Source organism: Lepisma saccharinum, chromosome 3, assembly GCF_977018435.1.
Source record: "Lepisma saccharinum chromosome 3, izLepSacc3.1, whole genome shotgun sequence".
Lineage (NCBI taxonomy): Eukaryota > Metazoa > Arthropoda > Insecta > Zygentoma > Lepismatidae > Lepisma > Lepisma saccharinum.
In genome coordinates, this window is record NC_139231.1 from 124,343,461 (window position 1) to 124,370,739 (window position 27,279).

General features: G+C 40.7%; 1 protein-coding gene across 2 annotated transcripts in view; it reads right to left on the reverse strand.

Annotated features, from left to right (window-relative positions):
• LOC145985396 (putative cytochrome P450 304a1) overlaps positions 1-26,812 on the reverse strand; it is a 145,944-nt gene extending 119,132 nt beyond the window's left edge. Inside the window, exon 1 of one of the 2 annotated variants that reach the window (XR_014441419.1) lies at positions 26,738-26,812. The gene's annotated coding sequence lies outside the window, so the exon portion shown is untranslated. The remainder of the gene's footprint in view (positions 1-26,737) is intronic. The other variant, XM_083119369.1, reaches the window with a different exon arrangement.
• Between the last annotated feature and the right edge of the window lie 467 nt (positions 26,813-27,279).

Below are 27,279 nucleotides of genomic sequence, written 5' to 3' on the forward strand. Positions count from 1 at the left end.
CATCAAATTTCTCCTTATTGAAATTTGAGAAATTACGGTATGTGACATAATGTTTTTCTCTTTTCGGTTTTACAATGGCAAGGGTGACACTTACCATGCAGTGATCTGAGTTTCCGATAGGTACGGTTACATTTGATGAACGTACAATGGCAGGGTCATCTGTTATTACGACATCCAGGAGTGATTCGCTATTTTCCGTTATTCTAGTCGGTTTATTGATAATTTGCGTAAGGCCGACAGAATTAAGAATTGATCGAAAGTATTTTGTCTCCGGTTTGTGTGGCGAAAGAAAGTCTACGTTTGTATCTCCTAAAATAATCAATTTGTCAACACGTGGGAAAACTTCAGAGATTGCGGTTTCTAAAAGTGATAATTTTGTGTAGGATATATTGGGTGCTTTGTATATCCCGATTATTCCCAGGGTTGTGTTTCGAATCTTTATCGCTACATTTATAATTTCAACTTCATCGTTATTTTCATAATTGGTGGATGTTGAAAGGACCTTGACATTTAAGTCTTCGCGATGATATAAGATAATACGACCTCCACCCTTCGTAGTCCTGTCTTTTTTGATGGCCGTGTAACCAGGGATATAGTGATGGGTCGTTCGTGAACGAGTCGTTCAAAAGTAACGACTCTCTCTTGTGAGCGGTGAAGAACTCGTTCACCAGAATTGAACGACACGTTCAAAGAGTCGTATGTGTGCCACGACTCCTCCGCCCGCCAAGCAACTATTATTCCATTATTCCCTCTCCTTTCCACGAATTTTGCGAGGAAGGCGCATGCGCAAGTGTATACTCGCCTGGCGGCCGGAATTTTTGAAAGAAAGCAAGTCGATTCTGCGGGCAGCAAATGGGGACTGGAGAGGAGAGGGAGGGGGGGTCCTCTCTGTTCCTTTTCCCGTAAAGCTGGCTGAAACGTGCCGTGTACGATGAGAGGGGAAGGAGCATGCTCGCGAGTCGACTCTTTCCTTCGTTCAAAGAGTCGTGGCACACCTTAGCGACTCTTTGAACGAAGGAAAGAGTCGACTCGCGAGCTCGCGACTCGCGAGTGTTGTTTGCAGAGAGAGAGAGCGCGCAACCTCAGCCCATGACGGGCAGCGAAGAACAGCCAACAAATTTGTCCTGTAGTTTCAAGTTCGGCCAAACCATTAGCGCTAAAATTACAAGAAATTAAATGTTAGTAAAAAATATTAGGGGAGTCTTGTAAAAATTTTGAGAAGGTGTTAGGCACAGACCTCTTGATTACAATATTCCGATTAGCCTTTATGTGCAGATAGGATAGTCGGGACTGGACCTACAGTTTAAAGGAGGATCCGAACCTCCACTTTGTATTGAACACGGTACCCCTTGATTACCGGCGACGTTATCACTACGCCATCGGCGAGACCCGATTAGCCTATTGGAGCATAAAAGTGGACTTTAAACATTGTCTGACAAAATCGTTTTCATATGACGTGAAATATTTCATTAACATTAACGTGTAAATATTTTACTAATGAAAACAGCATTAAAGAATAAATATAGAAGTTTAATCATAAATCTCATCGTACATGATACTGCAAAAAAGCTTGTATTGAATGACTGCAGAATTAGGAACAACTACGTAAGATGGACATGGGTCATGTTCACGAGTGATATAAACAGCTGTTGGCCATCTGCGGTGAGCCTACGTGTTAAGGTGTTTTACTAGTAGAAAGCAACATAAAAAAAAAAAAACATACGTATAATTTGGCCCGCTTTATAGAAATTCGATCATACATTATGATATTGGCAGAAACTTATATTGAATGACTGTAGAACAACAAAAAGCTATGGATATGGGATGGACATGGATAATGTTCAAGAGCGATATATATTTCTTAAACACAGCTGTTAGCCATCCGCGGAGAGCGAGCGGGTGGATCCTACTTTAAACTGTAGATCCAGTCTGCTGGCAAGACTGCCGCCGCCGCGCCTTGTGTAAGAGAGCTCGCGACTCGCGAGCGAACGATGAGTGAGCAGAAGAGTCGCTAAGGCGAGCGAGTCGTTAAGGTGCTCCACGACTCTTCGTGCCGTCTCGAGAGTCGTGAACGATGAGTGAGCAGAAGAGTCGCTAAGGCGAGCGAGTCGTTAAGGTGCTTAATGACTCTTCGTGCCGTCTCGAGAGTCGTGAACGAATGATGGGGAAAGAGTCGTGGGACTGTGCTGTGACTCTTCGTGCTGTTTCAAGAGTCGTGAACGAGCGACGATGTGTCGCAGCGCAGATCTGGAGTGCATTTTGTTGACTCGCTTTCTCACATTTGTTGCGATATTAAAACCAGTGATCGAATGAAAAAAAGGAAGAATATGTAAATGCACGTTATTACTAATAAAAGGTTGATATAATTATATAGCATTTCTGTGTATGCTATCGTACTGCATAATTTGCATTATCCGCAGCATGAAATGTAAACTGAAACAAGATACAAATATAGAAAATCTCACTCATGAGGCAGAGTAATGAAAACAAGTATGTGCAATAAATTTTGTTTGTGTGTGTGTGTGTGTTTACTGTTTACACATATATGTATATCCATACACATACAGAATCGTATTTGTATTTTTCTTATTTTATGCCGCTTTTCTTCAAATTTTAAGTAATCGCGACGATGAGGATGATGCGTGATGATACAGATGAAGGGACACTCGTAAAGAATATCCTTGACCAGACCGGGACTAGAACCCGGGAACTTCTGTGGCAAGATCAAATGTCGATTACTTCAGAATCTTGGCCATCTAGTCGGCTACACGCACACACATATACACAAAAATGCAATACAATTTATTAATCTTGAAGGACGTACGTTGTGTTCGTTTACTTAAATACAATCATCTGCTTCAACACCTCCTACCCCCTTCCCCCTCTTCAGGCATGTGTTTCGAGAAAAAGAAGCTTGGCGACTCTTTTGAACGACTCATTTGAACGACTCTTCTCAGTGAGCGAGCGCTCATGAGTCGACTCGCACAAATGAACGGCTTGAACCCATCACTACAGGGATAGCGAAAGAGGACGTGGGCGCTTCTTCACAGGACCAGCTCTCGGTGATTAGGAGGAAGTCGGGAGGGCACTCGCGTGTGATTGTTATTAGTTCCTCTAATTTTATCCGCGACAGAGACCTGACGTTAGCCTGTGCGAGGGTGAGGAGGGGTGGTTGGTCTTTCCCTGAAAGGCGATGACCAGGAGGGAGGGAACCGTTTCTTGCGGTTGCGTCACGTGATGTCGTTGACATGGAAGGCATTTTTGCAGAGAGGAACGGACAGGGGTACCATTTGTTGAGATTGGGACCAGGATGGGTAACAGTTTTTATCAAGGCAGTCGGGTGTTTTTCTTTTTAAAAACGACATAAAAACATTGAATACTATTTGGTGTTTTAAAAATAGATCACGCTGGAGGGATGAACAGAAGAGAGTGTACGAGTACTTACATGCTGTCTCCTTGTAAAAACTAGCCTCGCAAAACCTCACACAGTTAGCAGTTAACATCTTCACATTTTTAAGCACTTTCTTACATGTAACTTCACTAAACACAAACACACACACACACACACAAAACACACAAAAGTACACAATAATCAAATACCAAATGAGATAATATGAATTTTTCCAGTAACTGGGGAGTGATAAATTGTGAGTTTTATTTCTGGATGGAGTTCATGAGGTACACACACACGCACAAGTGTTCACACGTTCGTTTCTTGTTTTCCAGTTCCACGCATCATCATTCCCGCCTACATTTGAGAGCGTTTAGGTCCCTTTCGGTTTCAATGAATTTCTTTCCTTCCTCGGTCACCACGACGACTTTCCCATCAATTGTGTAGCAATTGAAGTTCCCGTGTCTTGCCTTAGCTTCCTGGAGCAGTTTCTGGCGTTTCGGTGTAAGCGATTCTGTGATCAGATATTGGCTTCCCTTGAGATTCCTCTTGGATCGCCACACAGCGTCCCGGTGCTTGTAGGACACGAACTTGATGATTAAAGGCCTGTGCCCCTGCCTGACGACGTCCGCCGCCGTTCTCTTCGTTCGAGGAGCTCCAAGACGGTGGCAGCGACTCACGAAATCTTCCGGGACGTTGACGTCAAGTTTACTGGAAAATATTTTGAGGGCGACCTCGGTTGGATTTTCCGTTTCCGGGACTCCGAGGAGTAACAGGCAATTTCTCCGGCTGTATTGATGGAGTTTATCCAGGGCGTCTTCTTGGTCAGTGATTTGACGTTTGACACTTTCCATATCTTCACGAAAGACTGCTAGCTCCCCTTTCATGATTTGTATATCTTGAAGTACATCCTGGAGAGCAGATGGGTTATTGATAGAGACTGCCTCTGTGTTGGGTTGCCTGGTGGATCCTAGGGCCGCTTCTACCTTTTCTTCGATTTTCTGGAGCTTGGCTTCGAAGGTGCCGAAACGCTGGTTCAGCTGCTTGTTGGACATTGCTGACTGGTGGGTTGGTAGCACTGTCGGAGGGTCTACTTAGAGCGTGTCTGTTACGTATTGTTTGATTCAGATTTGACCCTGTCGTTGATGTTGGTGTCCTGATAGCACCATGGTTGACAGGAAGTATAAGTGTTAATAAGCTTTGCTTTCTTGTTGGCCGTGCTTACTTTTCGGGGCTGAAAATGTATGGACTGAATGTATGGACGCGTGACGGATACTGTAATCTTTGCAACGCTTGTGTCAAACATGAAAAATCCAAAAGTCACGTAACTTCCTTTGTTAAGCTGCAATCTTTCGCACAGACACGTATTGACGTGCAACTGGACAAACAGCGTGCTTTGGATGTGGTACAGCACAAGTAATCGGGTACTGGAGTAAGTTGAATTTTGCACTTAAATTAATATTTCTGGTTTTCATTTCAATAGTGCACGTCTTTCATTTTATATTTCACAGGTTGTTTTTTATAGCTTTATAATACTGTCTTGTTTTATTATTTGAAATTCTACACGTATATTAAACTACAATAACGAGAATTAATTGATTGTGGTCGTAGCAATAAGACAAACATTCCGACACAATATTCCTAAATCCAATGTGGATCCTGACATAAATTGCACGGAAACTTTTGGAGTTTGAGGATCAAGGGTCGGAGATTACCCACTCTTTAGAACCAGCATACGCCACTGATCTACATCCGACACAGAATATATAAGTTCCCATATTACAGCTGTTTTTACGTAAACAATAATACCTCCCCCTTGTTTAGGATAGTCTCGATCAAGTCTATACATTTTGAACCCTTCAATCACAACGTGTCTGTCTGGAATGGAATCATTTAACCAAGTCTCGGTGATTGCAACGCATGTGAAATTTGTTATATGTGAAGCTGTGATTTCATCTGTTTTGTTTTTTAGGCGGTTAATAGTGATGTGTCTCACAGTGATATTTTCTGCGTTTTCGGGGAAAGCAAGGTCTTCTGCGTGCGGATACAAGTTTGCAAGGAATCTCTGGTTTGCCACGCTCATCCTGTGCAACGTCACGGGGAGTGGCGGGTCATTTGGAGGCGGGGAGGGAGGAGGAGCTATTTACAGCCCCAGCATTGAGGTCTCGACCTTGCCTTCGGGGGAAGGGAGAGAGTGGCCATTCTCGCAAATATCAGGGAACATCTTTCAGGGGTGTCCACTAAGCTATCGAGGAGGCCCACCCAGTGGTTCGGATTCCTCTTTCAACTATAGGCACAGTCCAGATCATTGGCGGCCAGCGGGAACTATGCTGGTTAGTGTCAACGTGATCAAGAAATCGAAAAAAAAAACCTCTCCGCAATACCACCCCCTCCCCTTGAGGTTACGCCACTGGCCAAGATGTTTATCCTCGTTTGGTAAACAATTACAAGAGGAAAGGAAAAACAAATCCTATCACCTTCTCCTCCTCCATACACAAGTATTCTAACTGGATGTCGAAAATATCTTTGATATGAAAAGAAATTGTCGAAATGCCAAAGGAAACTTGCATCATCATAGGATTTTTTACTTTTACAGAAGGTCGTTCGGGATCTCTGAGGACAATGTTGGAAGGGTGATAAGTTCATGAAAACCCATGTCGCCACCAACGATCATGCTCAATTGGAAAACCAGCATTCCGCGCTTTAGCCCGACAACGTAATTTCCATTGCAACAGACTTTTCCGAAGAGTTATCATGTCCAACTTTTCCCACTCCTCCTGACAGGCTTTCCAGAGGTCATTGAGAGTGCGTGGACGTCTCTTTCCTAAGGCCCGTTTTAGGAGTCCAAATGCACAGAAATCCATGGGTGACCCATCTGGCGCCTTGACCGGAATGTCGCTGTAAGGAATTGCACGGATGCCAGTTTGCACATCCATTCGCTGTAAGAACAGACGAGTCGAACGGGAGGTATGGCTGGATGCTTTATCTTGGTGCACCCAGACCTGGTTTTTGCCCCCCCCCCCCATACAGTACCGGGATATCTATGTTATAAATGGGTGTTAAAACCTCACCCTGATAGTACGTGGAGTTCACCTTCACATTATTAGCTACACGGCGAATTTCTAGCTTGCCATTATAGCAGTATCCAGCGATGATCATGATACCCCGTGGAAAACTTTCCTGGCATTCTCGATACAATGTTTGATAATTGTTTTTGTCGCGAGGGCGGTAGTAAATCGCACGGGGTTTGTGACAGTCACTAAGGTAGACATATGCTTCGTCTAATGTCACCACATTTTTCTATCTCTCCCCTGCAAGATAGGTCTCATAGAGCTTTCTAGCGTTCGTGCGACGTTCCGCAATGTGACGAGGCAACAGCTTGTGAACTCGCCGCTTATGCTGCATTTCTAGTTGCAGGTCCTTCTTGATTATGGTGTTCACTGTTGACAAAGACATTCCCAACTTACGTGCGATACTCCTTTGGGGGGCCGGGTTATCACCTGACACAAGGGCCATCACTTTTCTCACTATGTCCAATACCACTCGTAGCTGCTCATGGATTTGCCTGTTTCTTCCCCTGTGGAATTAGGCCCAGTCGGCCTTTGCCTGTTTTGTTCAATACCGCACCGATCCCGTTCTTTGATATCACAAAACCACGCTTCTTGCACATTCCTTTGATTGCCGAATAGCAATATTTAGCATCGGAAAGGGCTTGTATGTAGCCCTCCCGGTATGGTTCAATTTTCTTCGGCATCGTTGTAGGTAAATGGCACAACACTCTGCACACGCGTTCTCGGTACTGACGTGACTCAGCATGCACCGTTTGGACGGACTGACGTTGACAGCGCCGCCAGCGGCTTTCAAAATCGTCACTAGAGATCCCGAACAACCTTCTGTATATTTTTAGAAAAGTCTGAATGGCCCTCTTGGTGCATCTATCTATTATCAAAAATGTTCATTTAGTTTTGGAAAAGTACTAGGTTCATTTCTCCAAAAGTAGCAGAAATTACTTCCCTTCCGCAACGGGTCTTACAAATCAGTTGTATTTCGGCCTCCCCGATGGCGCAGTCGCCAGTCAGCAGGGGGTGCTATTCCGGCTTCCCGCGCTGCGGCGGCACGTGAAGGTCTTCTGCTAGAGTGACGTCAAAAAGGGGAACCCTCAGCTGCGGGCCGCTTAATAACATGTAAAATCATACAAGTTTATCGCCTCATGGAGGCGATTATAACTCTTGGGAAGCAATGTTTATAACATGTAGTTCTTCTTCACTGCTTCCCGTACCTTCTCAAGTTAACTGAGGATGGCAAACTAACAAATTCATGCAGAATTCAGCAAAAAGGGAATCCACGTCTTTGGTTCTTTAACACTATTTGTCTACACTTCTACACACAGCAATAAAGTTGGTTGGTTGGTTGATTGGTTGATTTGGTGTTTTAAGTTCACTTTATGCACAGTAAGGCTAATCGGGACTGGACCTACAGGTTAAAGTGGAATCCGAACCACCATGTACCTTCACCGGGTATCGACCCCGGGACCCCTTAATTACGAGACGTTAATGAAGTTAAATGATTATTAGATGAGAGTCTCATCTTGAGACGAGCACAATAGATAGAACACCCGAAAAATCGTAAAGTGAAACAATTTTAAATGTTTATGTGTGCTGGGGGGGGGGGGGTAGAGTCTCGTGCGCATATTTTCATGCAAATAGTTTACTAACTTAATTAATTATAACATGGACATAACTGCAACAGGATCGAGAGAGTAAGATTGAACGGAAAGGATTAAGCAAGTCCCTCTACATGTATATAACCGGTCTCCATGACAGCATAACGCTTTAGGAAGCCAGAGGCCCCAGTTTGAACAATAGTAAGGCATATAGCAATATGTTTGTCTCATTCTCCACTCATTAGTTCATCATTCATCCTCAAAGTAGCGATCAACCCAGTAGAAATTCGTCTTTAAATGAACGACACATACACACATATTGATTTGTTATTTCGTTTTTCTGCTACTTCTGGCTAATCGCGGTGGCTCAGTCAGTCTGGCTCGAGCAGTGGTCTGAGACGGTTGTGTTTGCGCGTCTCTCTAATAGCTCGAAGTCACGTAGCGCGTATTACTCGCGAGTCCGGTTGAAGTGAACCACGGCGACGCTGCCAACATGGTAACCAAGAGATTGAATACACTAAAACTGAACTTCAGTCAAGTGCGAAGGAAACCAACTTCGACGTAAATACACAATTGGATCAGCAAGACCATGAAATTGAAACCGGAACAAGTCGTAAGTATTGAAGTAGACAATTATAGACGTTGTATCTTTCTGAAACTACTATCGAAAGTAGTGTGTGAACAGTTGTTGCTACAGTCAAACGGAGAATATAAATATAGTGACGAAGACGGGGATTGTCCAGTGCTTGTTACGTGGGCGGATGCAAATTACGTGATAGTTAGAGTGCACGTTGTACCGAGTGAACTGTCCGATGACGCCATTCGATCGGTCCTGAGTACGTACGGTCAGATAATATCCTTGGACGATGAACGGTATTCCAGTGATCACATTTATCCGGTAAGAACTGGCCGTAAAATCGCCAAAATGAATCCAACTCGTGCGATTCCATCGTACGTCACAATAAGTGGCGGACGATACTGGGTGACATATAGCGGGCAAGACCGTACTTGCAGTTACTGTGACCTTAGTGACCATTTTTACGTTACGTGTCCGTCCCAACGTCGTCAAATGGAGAAACCCGAAGATACGTCCTATGCCGGGGCGGCGCGTCCTGTCCCGAGGAATGTGCCGGCTGCTGAGAAAATGATGACCCCGACACCCACTATACTACCTGTGCATCTGAAACGCTCCGGAGACCAGGAAAATGAGGACAACGTACAAGCTTCACTACAGGGTGTACCTAAAAATACCGTACCAGATTCCACTTTACCACCCAGTGTAGAAAACAAGACAACAGCAGAAGTTCCTAATCCCGTCAGTGTGGACCAAGTTAATGTCAACCAAGCAGTCCACGTAGCAGAGAAGAATGGGGAAGAAACAATGGATGTTACCCTCGACGTGCCCAATAGTCCGATGCAGCAGGCAGATGATGACCATGCAGGTGAAGGTGGGAACTCCGAGACGGCGTCCCCCGCATCAGGCACTCTTCCGAAAACAACGAAGGAACCAAAAAAGAAGAAGAAACGCAGTCTCCCTGCGAACGATACGGCGTCGACACGGCGGCAAGATGGCCCTCATCGTTCGGTGTCTCCAGTGTCTCGGCGACTGCGTAGAACGATGAGTGCGACAAGAGAACAAAGTGCGAAATCTAGTGGCGGCTCTGATTGGTCGCTTGACGTCAATGTGTGATATATGTCTACCATATCCTAGTTATGAAGTGTGTTGTCCGCGTTATAATGGTATTAGGGTTATGTTTGTCGCATGTCGAAGTGAAATTGAAAAAGGTAAATAGTTTAACGTCAGTAAATGCACATAACATTCCCACCGGGTACACTAGTACAGAATCCCACATGACGACCCCCATATATCATTTTGCAACAATAAACATTAACAAGATGAAATCTAGTGTTAAGCATCATGCATTCTTAGACTATATTAAGCAAAGTCACCTGGATGTAATTTTCCTGCAAGAAGTCGGGACCGATGATTTCTGTCTGGGCAGTGAATATACCGTGTATAACAATTTTACTCACAATTCTCTAGGAACCGCCATAGTTGTGAAATCAGGCCTCCATATAACGGAAGTTTACCATCACCCGTCTGGTCGTATCACATGTATCCAAATAGGAAACATATGGTTTTGTAATGTTTATGCACCATCAGGTACCAACGCTAGAAATACTCGGAACATATTTTACGCTACAGACGTGGCGAAGGCATTAGGTGGCTCCCGTCAAAACATTGTGCTGGTGGGTGATTTTAATTGTACTCTCAGAAGACAGGACCAATATCCAGGATTCCATACATCACCTAGCTTGCAGGCGCTGGTTGAAGGGTTTAAACTGCACGATGTTTGGGTGGCTAAAGGTCCGAATATAGACGGCTACACATACATACGTGCCGACACAGCGAGTCGGCTTGATCGTTTTTACGTTAGTGCACACATGATTAGCAACATATCTGCGATTCGAATTTTCCCAACGTGCTTTAGTGATCATTTAAGTGTCCAACTCGACATGAGTTTGGATGTACCTTCAGTTGGACGAGGGCGGGGATTTTGGAAGTTCAATGTACGGTTATTGGAAGATGAACAATTTCGTACCGAATTTAAACAAAAATGGAAGAAGTGGGAAGAAATGAGCGTACGTCAAACTGACATTATTATGTGGTGGGACACTTTTCTGAAACCCTCCATTAAATATTTCTGTTTAGCATATAGTCGTGACAAATACGCAGATTTCAATAAGAAATATAACTTTTACTACAGAGTGCTTCACGAACTAACAACACAGCTAATACAAGGGAAGCCAGTGCGTCAAGAAGTGAAACGAGTGCAAGCAGTGCTGCTGAGCATGCACAGAGAGCGTATGCAAGGTTACAATGTTAGGAGTCGTCTTCCTATGTTTGATGCACAAGAAGAAGCCTTGTTGATGCAGGTGTTAGCAGAGAGACGCAGTGCACAGCGAAAGAGAATAACGTGTCTCGATACAGCCACGGGAAGACTAACCGAACCCAAGTTAATACGAAAGTACTTACGGGACTTTTATGCAGATCAGTTTAAAGAGAAGGAAGATCAAAGCTCCCGTCGCACTCCACTGCAAGGTATAGACCTTCCTATGTTAACGGAAGATGACCGTCGCTATTTAGAACAGCCATTCTCAAAGAAAGAAGTGTACGAGTCTGTTCACAGTGGAAAAAGAGGTAAAGCTCCGGGAATCGATGGTGTCCCGATAGAATTGTTCCAAACCTTTTGGACAACGGTGGCTCCACTGTTCACACGCTGGCTCAATGAGGTATTTACGAAGAAACGCCTTGGACGAACGAGTCTTACGGGTGTTATGGTTTTGATTCCCAAAATATCTCAGCCCAGAAAGCCAGAAGACTTCCGGCCAATCACATTACTATGTGCTGATTATAAAATCTTTGCACGTTTGATCACCCGAAGGTTGCAACAATTTGCGGATACTTTATTAGGGCCGTATCAATATGTATATGGTACAAGTGGTAAAATATTTCACATTCTAACTAGTGTACGTGACATCATCACTTCTATGCAAGATATTGAAGGTTCTCAAGCTGCTTTAGTGGCGTTAGATTTCAAAAGTGCCTTTGACTCCCTCAGACATGACTATCTTCTCCAATACTTTGGTAAAGTGGGATGTGGTGATTTCTTTGTACAATCTATACAGAGCTTATACAGAGAAGCTCGAGTTCAGTTATCTATCGATGGTTTTCTGTTGCAAGCCTTTTATATTCAGCGCTCTGTTCGTCAAGGATGTCCATTTTCCTTATTTGCATTCTGCGCAGCTCTGGCTCCATTTTTACGACTGATGCATGCAAAACTTCAGGGACTCAGGCTTCTTGGGAGAGACCACAAAATATGTGCGTACGCAGATGATGTGACCGTAATCGTGAAAGATCGGCTAGACTTGACTCGTATGGAGGTCGTACTTGAAACGTTACGAAAGCAGACGGGACTTAGTTTGAACCAGAAGAAATCTAAAATCCTACCCCTAGGGTGTAACCCCACTCTGTGGACTGAATCTGTATCTATACCTATTGTTGATAAAGTGACAATTTTGGGAATAAACTTCACTACGACCATCACAGAGACTGTCTCCAGAACTTTTACAACTATTCTCCCAAAAATCCAGGCAGTGTTGAACATGAATCGTTATAGACAATTATCCTTACGCTCTAGAATACAGTATGTGAACATGTTTGCATTATCGAAGTTGTGGTATGCTGCGCAAGTTTTGCCTGTTACTGCGAAAGTCGCGGCGCAAGTACGAAAGATGATAACGCGCTTCATATGGCATGCACATTTGTTTCATGTCGCACATGAAACGTTATGCCTCCCAGCAAGTAAAGGAGGACTGAACTTGCGCCAAGTGGAGAGACAAGCCTCAGCCTTATTTCTACAACGGAACATTGAGTTGCTTCTGCAATACCCTGATAGTTTAACAGCAAGATTACTACATACTCTGATAGATGAAGTGGAACTGCGAACACCCATTTATCCAGGGAAGATCCCTTCCCACTACAACTATTTGAGGACAACTCTTGTCGAGTTTTGCTATCTCCTAATCGGTTCACCTCACATGGATGTCGATGGCATGACAGTGAAATTTTTCTATAACCAATTGACTTGCAGGTTACACCACCAGCCACGAATTGTGCTTCTCCGAACTAATGTAGTGTGGTCAAACGTATGGAGAAATATATCTGCCTCTCATCTTTCTAACCGCGTTCGATCTTTGTGGTACCTAGTAGTTCACGATGCCATTGCGACCGGTGCTCGAAAGTGGCGATACCAAATGACTGACAGTGCTGTATGTTCCAATTGTCATCAAGCTGAAGACACTTTACGACATCGCCTCGTAACATGTCCCGCAACGGTAGATCAATGGAAGTATTTGTGTAAATGCCTTGGTACTATATGTAGAACATCGCCCGATACATTTACTGTAGATCATTTACTGTTACCAGACTTTGTGTTCTTCCCTCTTACTAAAGTAAGAGCGGTCCAGTTTTTAGTAGCTCAATATATTTATTATATTTTAGGACATAATTCAGTGTCAATGCAAATTTCGCTGCATTATCACTACAGTGAGCATTATTACCAGATGGACCAAGCCAACCGCAAAACACTCTATGCAAATTTTTTGCAGGCCCTTTTCTTGTAAATACACCTAATTATGTAATATAGATCTGATATATGTGTAATGTTATCATAGGATCATGTAAGTAGTCCCTACTGCATAAAATAAAGAATATTAAAAAAGAAAAAAAAAGTCGGTAACGCGTCTGACTACCATGCTAAAGGTCCCGGGTTCGATCCCCGGCTGGTTCGAATCCGGGAACTTTCCTAACGATGGAAGCTGCCCCGGCGCCCACCCAGCGTCGAATGGCATGGGTACCTGGGGGAAACCCTGGGGGGTAAAGGCGGTCAGGGGCGTGATGCTGATCACATCACCCCCACTCACGACCGGATCAAGAATGTGTGGGGCGTTACCCCCACACCCCCTATACGCCTTCATGGCTTAGTGCTAAGCACAGGGGAGCACTTTACCTTTTACCTGGCTAATCGGGAAGATGAGGATGAATCGTAATAAGATGAGGTGGTTGAAGGGACAATCATAAACATGTAAGGACAACACAATTCGAGCCCCACCAAGGATTATAATGGCCACGAGTCCAGACGCCAGGGCCTCGCTAGTAACTAGTATGTAAAATACAGTCCAGGGTGTACTACGTGGAAATTAATACAATTGGCCATTCAGGATATATATATATAAATATACACTAGACTCACGCTAATTCGGCCCTCAATAGTCCGCTCTCTCAGTAGTCCGGCCCACATCCGGCCTGTAGTCACTCAAGCAGAAATGACGCGCACAGCAATGAATTATCGTGTTCAACAATGTTGTTAGTTAAAAATGTTAAACAATGCTATACATTCGTACAGTAGAGTTCAGTACATACTATGGCTTCTAAAAGGAAACACGTAAAGTACAGCCTGTATAGTCTCTATGTGTTTAAACTACATAGTAGCACGTAATTTCCGACCCTCTCAATAATCCGGCACTTCCGCGAATCCGGCACTCATATGTGCAAGGAATGTGTGTGTGTGTGTGTAACGACCCTATATTTAGGCTTTTTTGTAGTCTTTGGGTCCTGTCGAGTTGCATCCACGGGAAGCTCCAAAATGTCGGTGTTGTGTGTGTGTGAGTAAAACTATTATTATTATGAAGTTACAGTTACGCAATAATAAACTTCTAAGCCGTATGAATGCAAATATTGCCATCAGTTTCAATAATACGAATGTCTGTAACAGTATCCTTCTTATTTAATTTTTATTTAACACGTAGTGTTTTTTTTTGATACGGAAAAAACATGCATCAAATTATGTCAATATATTGTACATATAGTATTCAGGTAGTGTTGTATTTGAAAAATTTCCAGCAGTAGAATTTCAGCAACTTCTTTGCAGGGGCGACTTATTGTTGACAAGAATTAATTGAACTCACTGCTGCATAACAAAATAAGTACGAGTATATTGCAAAATCATGGAAAAAATGTAGTGGGCGGAGGATGTCTATGCAATTTATCCTAGTGGGGGAATTTTCTTTAAGAGGATTTTCTTAACTAGAGAGATAGCATTCCAAAGCCTTTCCCTCTTTGAGCACTGCTGCCTCTCCTGTGAAAAAATCTTGCGGGCGTCCTTGTCAAATTGCGTCATTACGAGGCAAATATTTTTTTCTTATTTTTGGGTTGCTTTCCTGTAACTTTTACCTAATTGGAAGGCGAGGAAGAGTAATGAATAGATGAAATAGATGGACACCCACAAAGGAACACAATGTCCAGGCGGGACTCGAGCCTTAAACCTTCGCTGGGTAGCGAGATCGTTACTGAACCAATTAACGTTCTCATCTATTTCTATTTTGAGGGCTTCCCGGATGGCGTAGTGGTGGCGTCATCGACTTATAATCGAGGGATCCCGGGTTCGGTACCCGGTGGAGGCACGTAGTGGTTCGGATCCCACTTTAAACTGTAGATACAGTCCCAATTAGCCTCAATGTGCATAAACTGGACTTAAAACGCCAATTCAATCAATCTGTTTTAATATTTCACGTCGCTTTTTGACATATAGAGCAAACTAGGGCAATGAAATGAAAATGAAAGATGAGATAGATAAGACACACAATGATTTCAGCAAAGGCTCGCAAAAATCTAAAACTCTCTCCAACTTTATGTCTTACTACAATTTAAGTAGTGTAAACAATGTGTTAAACACCAACAACAAAACACTAGATTTAGTTCTGACTAACATCCAAAACGTGTCGGTCTGTAAAGAAACTGAAACGTTAGTACCGGAGGATGAACATCACCCCCAACTTAGCATCGAATTCTTTGTTTCGAAACATGTTAAAGCAAATAAAGAGAGAACAATTAGCATGCGTAATTTCCAAAAAGCAAACTTTGAAGTAATGTACCGTGAAATTGCTACCATCAACTGGGAAGAAATATCCAATCAAAAGAATGTAAATGACGCGCTTGATATCTTTTACGAAAATCTGGGTAAAGTTTTCGAAGCTACCGTCCCGTACAAAAAGAAATCCATAACATCACGATATCCTAGTTGGTTCACCAGTGGCATAATTAAAAACATTAAAAGCAAATCCCACCACCATAAGAAATGGAAACGTGGAATTGGTAATACCAACTTTCATCGTGCACAGTTTGAAACTCTCCGCAAAATAACCAAAAGGCAAATTGAAAAAGCTTACAGGAATTACATATCAGAAACAGAAAATTATATAAAACTCGATTTTAGACACTTTTGGTCCTTCGTTCAAAATAAAGGGAGGAAAAATACGTCCATGCCCCTCAAATACAATGACACTACACTAGACGATGACGAGGCAATTGCGAACGCCTTCGTCCAGCATTTCCTTTCCACCTATAAGAGGACGCCCGCGAATTACGACTGCAATTTAATCGAAGACCACCAAAAGATAGACGTAGGCGAAGAATTTGTACTAAACGCAATCAGTATTGATGATGTTGAAAAGGCAATAAAAAAGTTAAAACCAAAGAAATCCTGTGGCCCTGACGGCATTCCGCCCTACGTGTTAAAAGGTTGTGCAAGCTTATTAGCCCTACCCTTAATGTAAATATTCAATCTTTCCCTAACCACATCTGTATTTCCCAGGAAATGGAAAACATCTACAGTGCGTCCCGTACCCAAAAATAGTGGCACCGGTAACATCGAAGAGCATAGGCCCATATCTTTATTGTCTGCGCCCGCAAAAGTTTTCGAAAGTATTATTTATCAAAGATTGTTGTCACACATATCCCCAGTAATATCTGCCAACCAACATGGCTTCGTCCCGGGTAGATCCACTGTTACGAACCTATCCCTCCTAAGTCATTTCGTAGCAACTAATCTAGAAGAAAGAAAGCAAGTAGATTTCATCTATACAGATATATCCAAAGCCTTCGATAGAGTAAACCACGATATCTTGTTGAGTAAACTCTCGTGTTACGACCTCTCCAAACCAGCACTAAATTTCTTTGCTTCTTATCTAAAAGACCGTAAGCAGAACGTATCTTATAATGGAATTTTAACAGAAGAGTTCGCAGTTTTCTCAGGAGTCCCCCAGGGTTCGAATCTCGGACCTCTGTTATTTTTAATTCTAATCAATGACTTACCAAAGTACCTGTGTGACTCATTCAGACTCTTATACGCCGATGACTTGAAATTCGGTAAGACTATTTGTAATATTGATGACTGCAAATCCTTACAAAGTGAAATCAATACAGTAACAAAGTGGTGCGAAATAAATGATCTTAATCTGAACATAGAAAAATGATGCACGATGACATACTCGCGCAACAGAAAGCAAATTGAATTCGATTACAAAATAAATAACACAAAAATTAAAAGGGTTAACGAGATGAGAGATCTAGGAGTTACATTTGATTCAAAACTTACATTTGCAACACATGTTGAAAGGGTCGTAAATGAGGCACACAGGAACCTAGGATACGCAATTAGAATGAGTAAAGAGTTTATGAACAAAGAAATAATGAAAATAATATTTAACGCTTTAGTCCGAAGCAAAGTAGAATATGCAGCAGAAATATGGGCTCCTCAGGACAAAAAGTACACGCATAAAATAGAAATGCTGCAGTCTAAATTCGTAAGGTACGCCACTTATAAAGAAACAGGCATATATCCCCGATATGAATCATACACTTCCCTCTGTAAACACCACAACCTGCCTTCTCTCAGCAAAAGAAGGAAGATGCAATTGCTCTGTTTCTTATACAAAATCATGAACAATAATATTAAAGTGCAACATCTTCTAGAACAAATACACATACGTGTTCCTATCTCCAAGACACGATCCAAAGGGGGCCTCTTTTACTGTAGTAACAGAAGATCGAACATTATAAATAAATCACCTATCAGGAGAATGTGTGAACTGTACAACAGATGTTCCGAAAGGGAACCAAAATTAGACATATTTCACATGCCTATTGGGACATTCAAAAATGTTATTCAAGGAATGGAAGAATAAATGTCAACAATGTAAACATAAACGCAATATTTGTAAATATATATTTCTTTCGTAGTTTATACTCAATTACATATATGTACGTACTTTCTAGTGTGTCAATTATTTACAGGTCATTTATTACACACATAATTAATATATTTCTTTAAAGTAAATAACTTCTATCCTTGATTTATCCTTGCTTATTTTATTTCCATATTTTATGTAATTTATAATATATTATATCTGTATCTTATATATATTGTACATGGTGGTAAAGATCTGATATACTGAGTGTAAAGATAAATAAGAAATGTAGAACACTGTAATTTGGCATTCGCCTGTTGTGTTTAGTAATAAATAAATAAATAAATAAATAAATAAATAAAATATCTCACATGCCTCAACCAAAGTTCGCTTCTGAGTTCATAGAGCGTTACGCTAGCGATTTCTCCAGGTCAGGCATATACGATAGACGATTTGACGTACACCGAGGGGGTTCATACCTGCAGTTAGGAACATTCAAATGGAAAGTAATTGCTTCCAGTTTCCGAAAGCGACATGGCTTTCATTGTTCGGTATAAGCCAACTTCGAGGCACAGATTTCTCCCAGATGTCAGAAAAATCTGCAGGTCCAGTAGTAGCGATCAGGTATTCGTTTACAGAAGTGCTTGTGCTGTTTGTCTTGAATACGAGTATTAAAGCGAGTAATTTTAGGTCGTATTACGTGTATTCGGTGTCTGTACCACGAATAAGCGTGCCAAAGGTAAACATTCTTGTGCTCCCCGATGGCGTAGTGGTGGCGTCATCGCCTTATAATCGAGGGATTCCGGGTTCGGTACCCGGTGGAGGCACGTAGTGGTTCGGATATGGAAAAAGTTATTCAATTTGAGATTGTGTTTGCATCCTTCCATGGGTCAACTGTTTCCAAGCAACATAAAGTTATGGGCACTCTAAAGACAGTACTTCAGTCAAAATTTCCTGAAGTTAACGAAAAGATTATTTCCCTGTATGTCAGAACAAGAACTTTTATTAGAATTCGACATTTGAATAAACTAATGAAACTCAAGTCCATGGAAGCAAGTGCAGCGAGAAAAAGACGACAGTGGGTAGCATCGTCTTTAAAATCATTAGTCTCCAGGAAGGGTAAGTTGTAATGAATTTTTATTCTTACTGATATTTATTTCCGCCTCGGCCTCCACCGTATAGTGATTAACAAATCACATTGCTAAACCAAGACAGAGGCCAGGCCTATTGTTCATGTATTTGTTATTTGACGTTGCTTTTTTACCACTTTTGGTTAATCGCGGCGATGAGTGTTGGTCACATAAAATTGATGAAAGGGCAGGCACAAAGAACATCAATGCCCACGACGTGACTCGAAGTCGGGAACTTCAGTGCTGGGATTTAAAGTCGAACACGCTGTTGACCAGATTCGCCATCGAGCTGGCACGAGTTTCTTTGAATTTTTTAAGGGATTACGCTTTCCAACGACATTGCATTTTATCCATTTATTATCTATTTATTAATTTCTAAAAAACATATTTTGATGTTACGGTATTTTAAACACAAATCATTTTAGGTAGAATATTTCTGCAATTTTACCATAGTGTAAACCTTAATGTAAGCGAAAGCATGTGTGCATCACTAGATAAAGATTTTCACATCTACAAAAAAAATATATCCAAAACCCATTTCCACCTCACTCAAGGATTATGTTAATTCAATTCAAATTGTACGCGGGTTCAGTGCCATGAATCTAACCTTTACTCAACAGAATGAGATTGGTTCATAGAATGTATCGCCGAAAATCAATTTCGCTGATATCCCGTTGTCGCTGTTCTATTTTCATTAGATACGAGCTCCAATTACCATTTTAATCCTTCGTTTAAAAAGTTAATCAAATCAAAAAAAATTATCGGGGGTCATTTTAAAGTTTTTTTTTACTTCATTACTGTCTTCATTTGATTTTTTGATTTTCTAAGAATTTTGGGGGGCTGCAGCCCCTTAAGCCCCCCTTGCGTACACCAGTGCTTGCCACACTCATCTAGCCTACTCTCCCATCAAATTTATCATTTCATCATTCATTTTTATTGTTGCGGTTACCCTAAATACGTAGAAAAGTGACGTCATATAACAACAGCGACAGCGACATCCTATGTATACTAGATATATAAATTATAATGAACAAATTATTAATAACAAACATCTGTGAAAATTTGAAGGTATGAAGGATAATAAGTATTGGTGTGGTAGCGAAATATTTAATACGTAAAATTGTATTTATTTACCTATACGCAATGTAGGGGCGATATAAGAGGATAGTCGTGATTACTTTCTGTTTGATTTGTATAACGCCATTTATTGTAATTGCGTGCTGTAATCTTCTTCATATTATTGCCTAGGTCTTATTCCTTGCGTTTTGCTTATTATTCTGCTGCAAATGGTCAATAGAACCAAGATATGGACAATTAAAAATGAAAATATTTCCCGTAAGCTTCCATTGCTACGAGAGCCTCGCCACTTGACAGATCCCCTTGGTCACGTCAGAGCTCGTTGCGGCTTCTGGCCAATGGTAGAGCTCCGTGTCTCGGAATGCTCTTCCTAAAATACTTCTATATTCCTTGGCCAGTCAGTGCCACGGCACGGTAGAGTACAGACGTGTTGCGAGCTGCTGTGAGCAAACGAGTTAACCGAGTACCGTGGTGAACTGTTTCGCGATCAAATTGGGATTTTTTCCCACTGAACTTGTGAATAGACTTGAAACGACAACATACGATCATCATGCAGCGTGAAAATACCATTCAGGTAAGCTTTGATAATGGAACAACTAAACCGAGTGCTAGTGAAACACATGAATTTATATACGGAACTTTTAAATTGACATTAGATGAAATATATGTCATACAGATACCGACAACTGTTCGCGGTGTATTTGTAAAATTAGTAAGACGAGCAACAATGGATAAAATCCTAGAAAAATATTCTGGTGAGGTAAACTTCCATTATGAAAATGGACATATGACAAAAGTGAAACTCAGTGATGCTGGCCGAGAAATGAAATATATTCGAGTGTTCAATCTCCCGGTTGAATTAGATGATAGACATATAAGTGCCATATTAAGTGATTTCGGTGTAGTAGATAACATCACACGTGAAACAGGGAGCACGAAGTTTAGATATCAAGTACAAAACGGAGTGCGAGTAGTGAAAATGTCATTGAGAAAACCCATACCGTCCTTTCTTCAGGTCGATAAATTTATGGCGCACATAATATATACTGGACAGACACCCACGTGTGAAATTTGTGCTAGTAACATTCACAAAAAACAGGACTGTCCTCGCCGGAAAACAACGGTATTACGTGTTCCAACTCGCCCCATTAGATCTTATAGTGGAGCGGTAGTGCAGTTATCCATGGAAGACAAAGATGACGGAATGGAAAATGGAATTCCCCAGCAGACCTGTGACCAAAAAGTGAATGACAACAATAGCGACCAAGAGACACCCCTTACCCCATTGATTCCGACCGTTCCGGTTGAAGAAAACGTGTCCACCCTTACAAGGAAGCAACCAGACTCCTTCCCTGAACAACAAGTGGAACCAAAAGTCGACGTCACACCAACCCAAGAGGTGGAAGACCGAGAAATGTACCACACAAATATAATGGAACATGAAGAGGATGACGAATCAACGGATGTTAAAAAGGATTCCTTACTTCCAAATAGGGGTGTGCGAAAGAGAGAACTACGATCCTCCTCACAGAAATTATCGGCTGGAACTGTAAGTAAAACAATACAGAAAGTAAAAATAAACAAAAAAATGCTTCATTTGCTTATCCTACGACGAAAAGTTTGGAAACAAATGACCCCAAATTCGATAGTAATGAACAGCCAATGGTTGATAAGCCATGACATTGCAAAAGGACAGGATGGAGTGTATAATGACCAAAAATGTTTGCGCAATGTTATTATTTATACTAATATGTCCCCTTTATTTCCTCTTGCAAAGTAAAATGGCCAATCCGCTTCTCCGATTAGCAACCATAAATGTAAATAAGTTAAGTAGTGACACTAAACTTGTGGCCTTACGTGAAATTTTAATTAATAATAATGTAGATGTTGCATGTATTCAAGAGGTGGGGGTTCCTTCCTTGAAGTGTCATCAATATTATGAAGAATATAATAATTGTGTTCAAAATTATACGGGAACATCCATTTTGGTACGTCATAGTTTAAATATGTTAAATGTTCAGTTCCACCCCGGTGGGAGGATTATAATTGGTAAATTGGGTAACTTAAGTATTTGTAATGTGTATGTTCCTTCTGGTACTCAAAATAGAAATAGACGTAGAAATTTTATAACACAGGAATTAGCCCCTTGTTTAGATGGTCACACAGATCGACTTTGTGTTACTGGAGATTGGAATTGTACTTTACATAAAGAAGACCAAACTTCCACCTTCAGTTATTCCCCAGAACTCAACTCTTTAGTAACTGGTCTAAATCTCGTTGATGTATGGAAAAAATTACAACCAGGAAAATTAGGCTTTAGTTATAAAACACAAACCGGGGCATCGCGTTTAGATCGTATATGTATGTTGATAATAGTTTACAACAATTGGTGTCAGACATTGAGGTAATTCCAGTAATTTTTAGCAATCATGATGCAGTAGTAATGAAAATGAGATCCCCATTTGAATATATACATGTGGGAAGGGGATATTGGATTATGAATACCATAGTACTGAAGGAGGATCAATTTATTCAAGCCTTTCAAACGGCATGGGAAGGTTGGCAAAGAAGAACGCTGAGAAATACCGATATTATACGATGGGGGGATCAAGTTTTTAGACCATCCCTCCAAAAACTTTGTCGTACGTATTGTATAGAAAAGACGAGAAATTGGAAAGATTTAGTAAATTTTTATTTTCGTGTGTTACGAGAACTTCATAATAAGGCACAAATGGAAAGGTCGACACAAAGTCGTATAAAAAAGGTCAAGGCGCAATTACTTCAGTTATATGCCACAAAGGTAAATAGCATAAAGGCAAGAAGTAAATTATTAAATATTGACCCCGATGAAAATGTATCTTTAAATCATGTAGTTCAAATACATAAAAGAAAATAAAAAAAATTAATTACCAAACTCCAAAATAATTAAGGAGAATGGTGTCAAAACGAAGAAACTGTAAGTAATTTATTACGGGAGAACGTTTCTGAAATATATAATGTCCCAAGTAATTCCCTGTCTAATTCCACAGAATATATCCAACAATATTGTCCTCATGCTGAGTTTGAAAATGAGAAATAAAATGGAACAGAATTTACGATAGACGAAGTTTATCATGCAGTGTGTGCGGCAAAATCGAAATCCTCCCCAGGCCTAGATGGAATTTCTGGTACTTTTTATTATCAATTTTGGCCCCTTATAGGACCTACGGTAACAGAATGGGTAAATGCAGTCTTTACGACAGGGCAACTGAGTACCTTATGTAAAACGGGGGTTGCAATTTTCATAGCAAAAAAAGAGAATGCACGGAAGACAGTTGATTATAGACCCATAACAATGTTTAATACGGATTATAAAATATTAACTAGATGTATCTTAAACAGGTTAAAAAACCATATAGAAACATTACTTAAGCCCTTTCAATATGGAGTACTAGGTAATCAAAAAGTATATCATCTGCTATCCAACATAAGAGATTGTATTTCACTGTGTGAAAATACAAAGACAGATGCTTTATTAGTGTCTGTTGACTTTTCTCAGGCGTTTGAACGTGTAAACCACCAGTATTTATGGCAGGTGTTAAATTACATGGGTATACAACCGGTCCTTATTACTCAAGTTCGGAATTTAATGGAAGGTATACACATCAAGACAAAGGTAAATGAATTTCTCTCTAAGCCCTTTGTAGTAAGTAATGGCTTACCTCAAGGTAATCCCATGTCTCTGGCGCTATTTGCGTTATCTTTAGCCCCCTTTCTATGTCATGTAAATGAACAAGTCCAAGGATTTTCTGTAAACGGATTCCACATGAAGGTCAGTGCCTTTGTGGATGACGTAACGGTTGTTTGTAAACACACTGCAGATGCTTTGACCTTAAAAACCTGTCTTATCGATTACGAGAGAGTATCTGGTGCCAAGGTCAACACCTTGAAAACACGTTGTATGGCTTTAGGGTTACAGTGGCCTGTTTCAGCTACAACAGTGTTCCCAATGCAAAATTCGCTAAAGATATTGGGAATAATTTTTGGCTCTACTATTAAAGAAAGTATAAACTTAAGTTATCAGAAATTATGTACAAATTTAAGGTATTATTTATACATGTATAATCATCTTGACTTATGTTTAATTTCACGAATTACTTTCTTAAATATATATGGCCTGTCAAGATTATGGTATGTTTGCAAGATACTACCATTAACACCTCAATATACGGCCACAATCAAGGGCCTGATTGGAAAATTTGTGTGGAAAAATAACGTTTTTAGAGTTAGACAATCTAGTCTTACACGTTCCTATGTACAGGGTGGCCTTGAATTGATCGATTTCCAAGTGAAAGCGAGAACCTTGTTCTATCAGCGGTTTGTAGCTCGGGTGTTCAGCGTAAATGAACCAAATGCTGATTTCTTACGACAATTGTTCACTGGAATTCCACTGGTGTCTCCGCAAACCAAAGGTGCCACCTTTCTTCAGTCATTACTCTCCTGTGATAATTGATTTAATATACGCTTTGATGAGAAATGACGATCCACCAAACGTCAAATCTATAAACAAAATATTGCCAAGGAAACTCCTGCTTCGCATATTATGGGAAAATATCCAAATTATAAATGGACCATAATTTGGAAAAATATACATGCACGCCACCTCACAAAAAAACAAAGATCATATTGGTTTAGAGCGATAAATGAGTTAATAGATTGTAAAGAAAAAAGAGCTCGATTAGGATTTAGTATAGATGCGTTATGTACCACGTGTAATGAAACTGATACAATCGAACATCGCCTGACTATGTGTGGAAAAATGAAAGAGGCATGGTTATTTTTACAACAATGTATTAGTAGAACTTGTCGTTTGTCACCCACTAGTGTTAAGGTAGACTATATCCTAAAGCCGGAGTTCAATTTTTCTCCGGCTACCAAACAACAATCTTTACAGTGGCTTTTAGCCACTTTTGTAATGTATGAAAATATAGAAAATCCGGTTTCAGGAAATTTTCGAGACTTTTGTAGTGCTTATGCAAACTCTTGTGGTGTATGGAGAAAAATACATATGTATGCAAATTATTTGCAAATTGTAGTTGGATAATTTAATGTAACAGGAATTATAGTTTGTGATAATTTAATGTAAAAAGAAATGTTAAAAAAAAGTGGTAACGTCGTCGCCTTGTAATCAAGGGGTCCTGGGTTCGATACCCGGTGGAGGCACACAGTGGTTCGGATCCCACTTTAAACTGTAGGTCCAGTCCTGATTAGCCTTACTGTGCATAAAGTGGACTTAAAAGAGCAAATCTATCAATCAATCAAATCAGTCGTATTTAGACACTTGTCTCTGAAGGTGGCAACTGTGTCAACAATGCGAAAATTCCCTGGCCGTGCAGGCGAAGACGGGCCCGGTTTCTTATGGGCTAACCCCGCCCCCTGCCACTTTGTTCTCGGCTCATGGTGGGAATGTTCCTCGCTGAGACTTCTTCATCCCTCTGCACGTGTGCCAACTTGGTTAGGCCAGCTCTTGGGCGGCAGGGACTGTTGCCTCGCGATGGTACGAACGAAACGAATTTAGGTAAAAATGGCAAAGTCAAAATGGCAAAAGGAAAAAATGGCAACGGTAAAAATGGCGAAAATAAAAATACAATAAATACAATAAATTATGATTTTACATGAGAAATTATGTCTTGGATTTCACAGTTTGAAATTAAAAGTTCACTAATTTATCTTCGAATTGATACATTTGACTTGATGTTTCCAAAAATAATTATAATGCCTTTTAATTCTTTATTTCTTCTGGCAGAATTTACTGACTCTATAGAATCACATGTTAATAAAAGGTAACCTTCGTAAATAATGTGAAGCAGGTGTGTTTCATGAAACTTAAGGGGGAGGGGTGGCGGGTGCAGCATATCATGGGTTTTCAACTTGACTGAAAACACGTTTACGCCTTTCGCACACCTGCTGACCAATCACACGTGTTTGTTACTAGCAGGACTTGAAGTCAGCCCTTATCTACCCCCTCGCACTAAATTGTGTGGCTGATTTCTCTGAGAGAGACGAACTTGTTTACTTTTTCAAAATGAAAATTGTTAAATCTCGTAAAGGTGCAGAGAAGTTCTTCTATCTACGAGTATACAGAATAGTGTGATCTGAAGAATGTTATAAGGTGGAGGAACCAATTCAAGTGTCGAGGAATTCTAAGAAAAAAATAAAAAAAAAATTAAAAAAAATTATTGAAACAAAATCATGTGTGTTCTTATGACCATAATCATCCATCCACCTGATTACGATGCTGTAATGATAGTCAAGTGTCCTAATGATATGAAGACACGAAATCAACATCCGTGCAATCCAAGTGAACCTAAAACACTAGATTTGATTTTGGACTGAAGAAAACTAGGAAAATTTATAAAGTGACGAAATCAAAGTAGAATAAATATTGATTTTGCTAAACACAGCATCAATATTTTTCTTCTTGACAATTTACATCTGAATTATTTATCATTTTTTTTGCTTTCTGATTTCTACTTTCGCCATTTTCACTTTGCCCATTCTTTCCTTTGCCATTTTTACCGGACACCAACGAAACAGCTGGCGATGCAGTGAGGAGGTTGGGGCGGTCGTCACGTCAGCTTGACGATTGCAAGATTCGAAAACTCCTTGTCTGTAAACTATCAATGTATTCATTTAACAATACTTGGCGAGGTATGCGTTTCTTCTGAGGGTAGTTCCATGGCACGGCGGCTCTACCCCTTCAGCCGCCACTGGTCCAGATTAGTCTATTTGAGGATGAAGAGGGCTAAAAACTTTGACAAAGAAAGATATTGCTTATGACCACTCAACGCACTCTGTTAAAGCCACTCAAAGTTTACCTAACTTCAAAACATTATAAGTACTAACCTGGATGAGAACTGTGGACGCTCTTACAGTCAAATTGCTTATCAAGTCGGAGCAGATTTCATTATAAGCGGTTTCATAAATTTCATTTTGCAATTGTTTTTTAATTTGTAGGCCAACTTTCGTCCACGTGCCTGACCTCTTCGATGTTGTCTATTAAAGTTTCCTGGTAACATAGTGGAGTGTGGAATACGAAAGTTCATCGAGATACATTTTGTTATCTGGAAGGCGATCTCATTGTTCAGAGTTCAATTCCCTTCCTTTGCCTTTTGGTTGTCACGTTTCAGCGCTTCTAAAACTCTGAGACAGTGTTGCCACAATCTGTAAGCACAATTTCCCTTTCCAAGGGGTAAAATTTCCCTTTCTCGCCCATTTTCCACCTTCATTTAAAGAATTATTATTATTATTACTAATAATAATTAAATATTATCGTTGACCCATGTTCGTATGTATGTATAAAATGTTAATCAATTTAACTTTTAAATGCTACGACGCCAGGGATACCGGGTTCGAATCCCGGCCTGGGCATGGCTGTTTGTGAGTGT